Below are 6,099 nucleotides of genomic sequence, written 5' to 3' on the forward strand. Positions count from 1 at the left end.
TGCACTGTCAGTCTGCACTTTTCTTTCTGCATCACATTACTATTATCACAACCTATAATCATGAGCCTTCTCACCTTCACACAGAAAGAAATAACTGCCTATAATTGGAAGTTAAGAGGTCGAGTTTGTGATACTACACCTCTACTTCCTGAGATGAGCACGTAAACACATGGACTGGATCCAAGATCAATGCGTTTTCCCACTGCCATGAATTAGAATTTTTATTTCAATTTGAATTCAAATCAGACAATCAATTCAAATTAAAAATAAAAGTGTAACCTCTGTCAGCAAGGAAACAAGGAACTTATTGGTTGTTCAAATTTTCTGATATAAACATACAATTGTCTGTATATAAAGATGGACGACATGACATATTCCAAAAAGTAACGCCACCTGGTGCCTGGCTCCAGTATTTGGCCAGAAGTCCTGCCTCCTCCACGTTAGTTGATGGGACATGGACCAAATAAAGTTAAAATACATTTTAAATACATTTTGCTCAATGTTATGTTGTTTTCTATGATGTTTTCTGTTCTTATAAGTAGTTCTTATCCAAGTGTTAAATAAGATAAGATAATATAAAACTTTATTAATTCTTGAGTCACAAGAATGGGACGAACAGAAGAACAACCTGAAAACATCATCCCTCCGGCCACTGGGACTGTCTCTGGCATGGAGGCATTATCACAATTAAAGAAATGAGAATGGAGACACTAAAAAAACACAAAAGTTTAAAAACTATTTTAATTGAACTGCAGGCAGCATTTTAAACAGGCTGACCAGAAGTCTGTCTGAATAATGAAGCCAAATAGACACATTGACATGAACCTGCTGTGACAAGCTGATGTGCACACCTGCTGCTCACCGTCACGTCAGATAACCCTCTCTCTTTTTCTATCAGGTTTATTGTTTGTTTGTTTGATCTTTTTTTTGTTCCCACCCTTTTATTTTCACGCCGCAGATTGAAGCATTTGAGTGCAATAGAGGGGAATTGTGGGTATTGATGAAATGGAAACCTGCTGCCCAGATGGCCTTCATGCAGGTCCTTTGTTTGGAGGTGAGGTACAAAACCAAGTACAGCCAGCATGTCAGAGTCAGTCAGTCAAGTGTGTATAGGTCAGCGTGTACATGTGCATCTACTGTGAATGAAAGAAAGGATCTTGTAAACACACACACACACACACACACAGTCATTGCCTCCAGCTGGAGTGAATTATTTTGCCTCCTTACCGTCTTAAATCTTCTGTTTTCCGCAGCGCTGCAGGAGCACCGGGGTCAGACTGGAGTCACAGGCTTTCCTCAGAGAGACAGAGGACATTTTAAGTCCCCTCAAGTTTACTGCTGTTGTTTTTTCCACATGTCTGATGGAGACAGGAATGCTTTGGGCATCACACTGAGAGTTTAGTCTGAGGTGAGACATGAGAACATTTTGTCTCTTGTCTCACATTTAGACTTTCACTGGCTCATTCAATGTTTTTAAGCTTCTTATAAAAAAGAGGGGATGAAACGTTTGGTTATATTGTGACCTTGGTTCTCTGAGTGAAAAGACTCCAACTCCTGCATATGTAATATGCATAGTGGAGAGATAGTCTCGATACAATATAGAACTTGAGGCTTTAGGGTTGAAACTTGTTTGTGATTGGCCAGTGATCCTAGAACACTCTAAACCTGTCAAATATCATCTGGGTTCATTATTACCTCTATAATATTCCTTATTGAAAAGTGTGTCTGACATACAGGATGCTCACAAGCTCATTAGCGTTGGCCACTGTATTGTAGTTGATAATGGTAGGGATGGCTAAGCTCATTAGTTAACATACAAATGCTAAATATGCAAAATGCATTTTATTTCCACTGAATGATTTTTGAGATGCAGAAATTCCAAATTTTGTGACTCTTTTTTTTACAAAACGCCAAATTGGGCCAAATAATCATCCACAAGTTTGTATTGAGAAAGGAGAGAATTTAGTTCCTGCTTAGTTTGACTTACATTCTGTCCATCTGTTTTCCCCGTACCAGCGTTTGTAAAGGAGTTCCTTTAAACATCAGCTTGCTGTTTTTTTAACGTCATCAGTCATCGCTTTGTTTATTTCCCCTGCTCTGAACATGCTGTGTGCAGCCCTACGTGTGATTAGAAAGTCATGCCACATTTGACACAATCAAAGCTTACACGCACACCGACACACACAGGGTAGATATGTAGTACTTACACAACCTAATCAGATATATTAACACGTTTACACTTGTTGGCTTGTTCTGATTACTGGGGCCTTGTGTGGCTGTCTGCCTAAATAACAGCATTGCATTGTGGGTAAACACAGTGATGTGTCAGAAACATGAGGTTCAATAGCATTTCTTGTCAGAATTTGGGGAAAATTACATGAACAGTTGATAACTCTGGTATCACTAAACACCCAGGTTCATTACATTTGGTAATAAACCATATAAGGCATTAGTACCGGAAAGGGAGCGAAGTCTCCTCCAGTCTCGATTAGAGAAGGCAAACATTCCACTATCACTGGTTATAATGTATAAAGCAACTGTGTGTTTGCTTTTGAAATTACCATTTTTAGATTATTTTATTTTAGTTTCTCTAATCCTCCCGTCACCTGCCTGGTTGGCATCAGTCAACTAGTTAATCTGATGTTGTAGGTGCAGCAGGGTATCACACGTATTCTTGGTAACCCAGAGTATTAGCGCACAGTCTATGTAATGACATTACATGCAGCTGAAAGATCAGGGATGACCCAACTGATGCATACTTTAGATCACAGTAGATTACAGAGATTCGGTGCTGCATTAATCACCTGTAGATTAGCTGGAGCCTATTACCTTCACAATGACATTTCAAGGACAATATATTTGATACTTTATTTTTAATGACAGGATGTATTACTACACACTGTGCAACACAACTGCACGACTTAACTTTAAACCTAACATACACAGCCACATCAGTAAGAGTAAAGCATCATTGAAGAGAATTTGAGCTTGCCCTTTGTTTTCAAATTCAATAACCAACCACAAGCTATTGTTGTATGTTACCAAACCAGAAAATGGAAACAGAATAAATTGACCATGCATCTGCTCATTCTTCATTAATTGTAAAACGCTACCAAAGTTGTTTTTATTTATTCAGTTGGAAGTGAGTTTGGCTGTGCTCCACACAGCTGCAGGTAATCTGCTGACTGTATGACCTGCATAATGCACAACCAAACCTAATAATCCTGATTCTTACCATAATCCTCAACTCAAACCACGAATCAGATCCTTCCATACTACTCATCTTACACGCACACTGTTGCTCACCCTTCTCTTCCATGTGCAAAACAAGCAGCCGCAAGACACACAAGCACACATTCGCACAACTTAATCACTACCGCTGTCGCTGCCCTATTTTCCATATGTAACTGGGGCACCTACATCCAGCCAGCTGTATTAATGCAGACCAGTGTGTGTGTGTGTGTGTGTGTGTGTGTGTGTGTGTGTGTGTGTGTGTGTGTGTGTGTTCCCAGCCATCTGCACAAATGCAATCTAGTGCTGCAGGCAGAACTCTAGCATCAGTCACAAGGGGACCGATGCTACAGAGAGCGGGGTTGGGTGTGGGGGCAGCAGGAGAGTTACTGCAGTTTTCTTGTAGAGAAACGGGGAAAGAAAGAGAAAAAGAGTGATGCAGTGGAAACGGGGGAAGGAAGGCTCTGGAGTAAACTAAAAAAAGATAAAGATAAGGTAAAGAGAAGTACACAAGGTCATCATGAAAGGAGTTAAGAAGTCAAATATCCCGAGACAAAAAGATGGTTGGGGTCTTGAGAGTGAGGATTAAATGAATTAAGACCAAAAGGTTACTAATGTCACTCAAAACAAGCATCATCTTTTGTGGTGGTACAAACTGTGCAAAGCAGCAGCTGAAGTAAACTGAATTATTGGGGAATTCATGTGTTTTAAAATCTTGACCCCATGTTTATAACCGATGTGTGTAAATGAAGGGTACTTAGGAAAACCTCTGCAATTGGTCCAGTAGACTGACTCCACTGGCAGCAACGACACGGCAGCAGCAGCTACAATGTTATCTTATGGGGCAACTGTGACAGTCCAACAAAAGTGATTTTTTTTCACCAATAAAAGGCTCAATTTGTTAATCTGAGTCTGGCAACATTACACATGTTACTACACGTTACACATTATACATACATATATTTCCTGTAAACTTTGCACCTTGCAATATTTGCACAACCGCATCAGTATTACTTACATTCATTCATTCATTCTACTCAGCAAGATACTTTATTTTAGTTTATAATTTATATTTTAGGTGTATATTTTATTTAAATAATTTATTTTTATTTTTATTTTTATTTTATTTTATTTCAGTTTGTATATTCAATTTTGAATAAAAATGCTTTTTGCTTGTGTGGTTTTTCAAATATTTTTGAGCATGTGACACAAGAATTTCATTGCCAGCAACTGTATGTAATTGTTTTATTTAGCACACTTTATAGTATGTATGTTTTCTTCATATGGTCTGATAAGGTGGTCCAGTCAGTCAGTCAGTTAGAACTGCTTCCTTACAACGTGAGGGTTCTCAGTTTGAATCCCAGCCTTTCTGTGTGGAGTTTGAATTTTCGTCCTGTGTTTGTGAGTTTTCTCCGCGTACTTCCTCCCACAGTCCAAAGACATGCAGATGAGCGTTTGGTTAATTGGAGACTAGGTGTGAATAGCTGCTTGTCTCTGTATGTTGGCCCTGTAATGTACTGGTGACCAGTCCAGAGTGTAACCTGCCTCTTACCCAATGTCAGCTGTGATTGGCTAGGCTCCCTCAAGCAACCCTTAAAGGATAGGCAGCAGAGATACTGCAAGGATACTTTTTCCACATTGTTCACCTAAAGTGATGGATTATCCTCGTCTATACAGCACCATGTCCTTGAAAAATATTTTAATTGGATTTTTATTAAATAATAGGAGCATGCAACTTCCTGGAGGTTAGCCGAACATGCAACACAACACACAGGAGAAGCTTCTGACTGTGACAAACACTGTCCATGATCAAGATAGAATGTTTATTAATAATTGGTAAAAGACAAGAATTCAGCAAATGTTAAGTTTATTTATCTTCCCTGGTGATGTCTTTAAGTGGCCAGTGCCCTAGCTGGCTTGCTCTCAGGGATAAAAATATTTTGTTGTGCAAAATTGCAGCAGAGCTTTGCAGAAACAGCTTGTTCTCAGCAGCTTCAAGGGGATGTCAAATATTTCACAAATAAAACAACACATCAGACCAGAGCTCCAGTGTCCTGATATTGTTTATTTTATTGCCCATCTGGTCAGTTCTTGATAAAACCAAGGTCTTGTCAGCCATGAAAGTGTTCAAGTCAAGGTCGCATTAAAAAATCTGGGCAATTAATCACCCCAAGCTGATCACTGCTTGCATTTAGTTATAAGCTCATTGAATAAGATCGTCTCGTTCTTTGTAACCACAAAAGGTTGAAAAATTATCAAAACATTCCTAAATCCCAACAGCTTTTTAATCAGCATGTGGATAAATGCACGTACACACACACAGAACACTATCATTCTCATACACAGACTCAGTGAGGAGTGTTGTTGGATTGTTGTTGCAGCTGAGGAAGACGAATAGATCAAGCTCACAAAGGTCAAACGTCAAACAGGCCAGGGGAATGTTTGCTGTTATCTGTATTTAAACTCTGTGCGTGCTTGTATGGGCACAAGCATTCATGTCCATGATATTACACTACATACTACAATCTGCACAGCATATGTCTATACTCTCTATGTGTCAATGCATATGTGTATACGCCTGAGCCTTTCAAATTTAAAAAAGAGCTCAGAAGTAGAGATGAAGAGGATGAAACCAGGAGATTATGGAGAAGTCACATTCCAATCCAATGTTTTCACTTTAATCTGCTTATGATTTATGAATCTTGTGTTGTTTTTTCTTACGGGGTAAATTTATGTTGCAATCAAACTATCCATGACAGAAAATTAATATCCAAGAAAAACACATTACACTGTTTTTCGGTGTTAAAAATAATCCATTAATCTTTTTGGAAGAGGGTTTGAATTTTAAAGAGATGTCTCATTTTGGCT

The sequence above is a fragment of the Hippoglossus hippoglossus genome, chromosome 13 (genome assembly GCF_009819705.1).
Source record: "Hippoglossus hippoglossus isolate fHipHip1 chromosome 13, fHipHip1.pri, whole genome shotgun sequence".
In the NCBI taxonomy this organism is placed as follows: domain Eukaryota; kingdom Metazoa; phylum Chordata; class Actinopteri; order Pleuronectiformes; family Pleuronectidae; genus Hippoglossus; species Hippoglossus hippoglossus.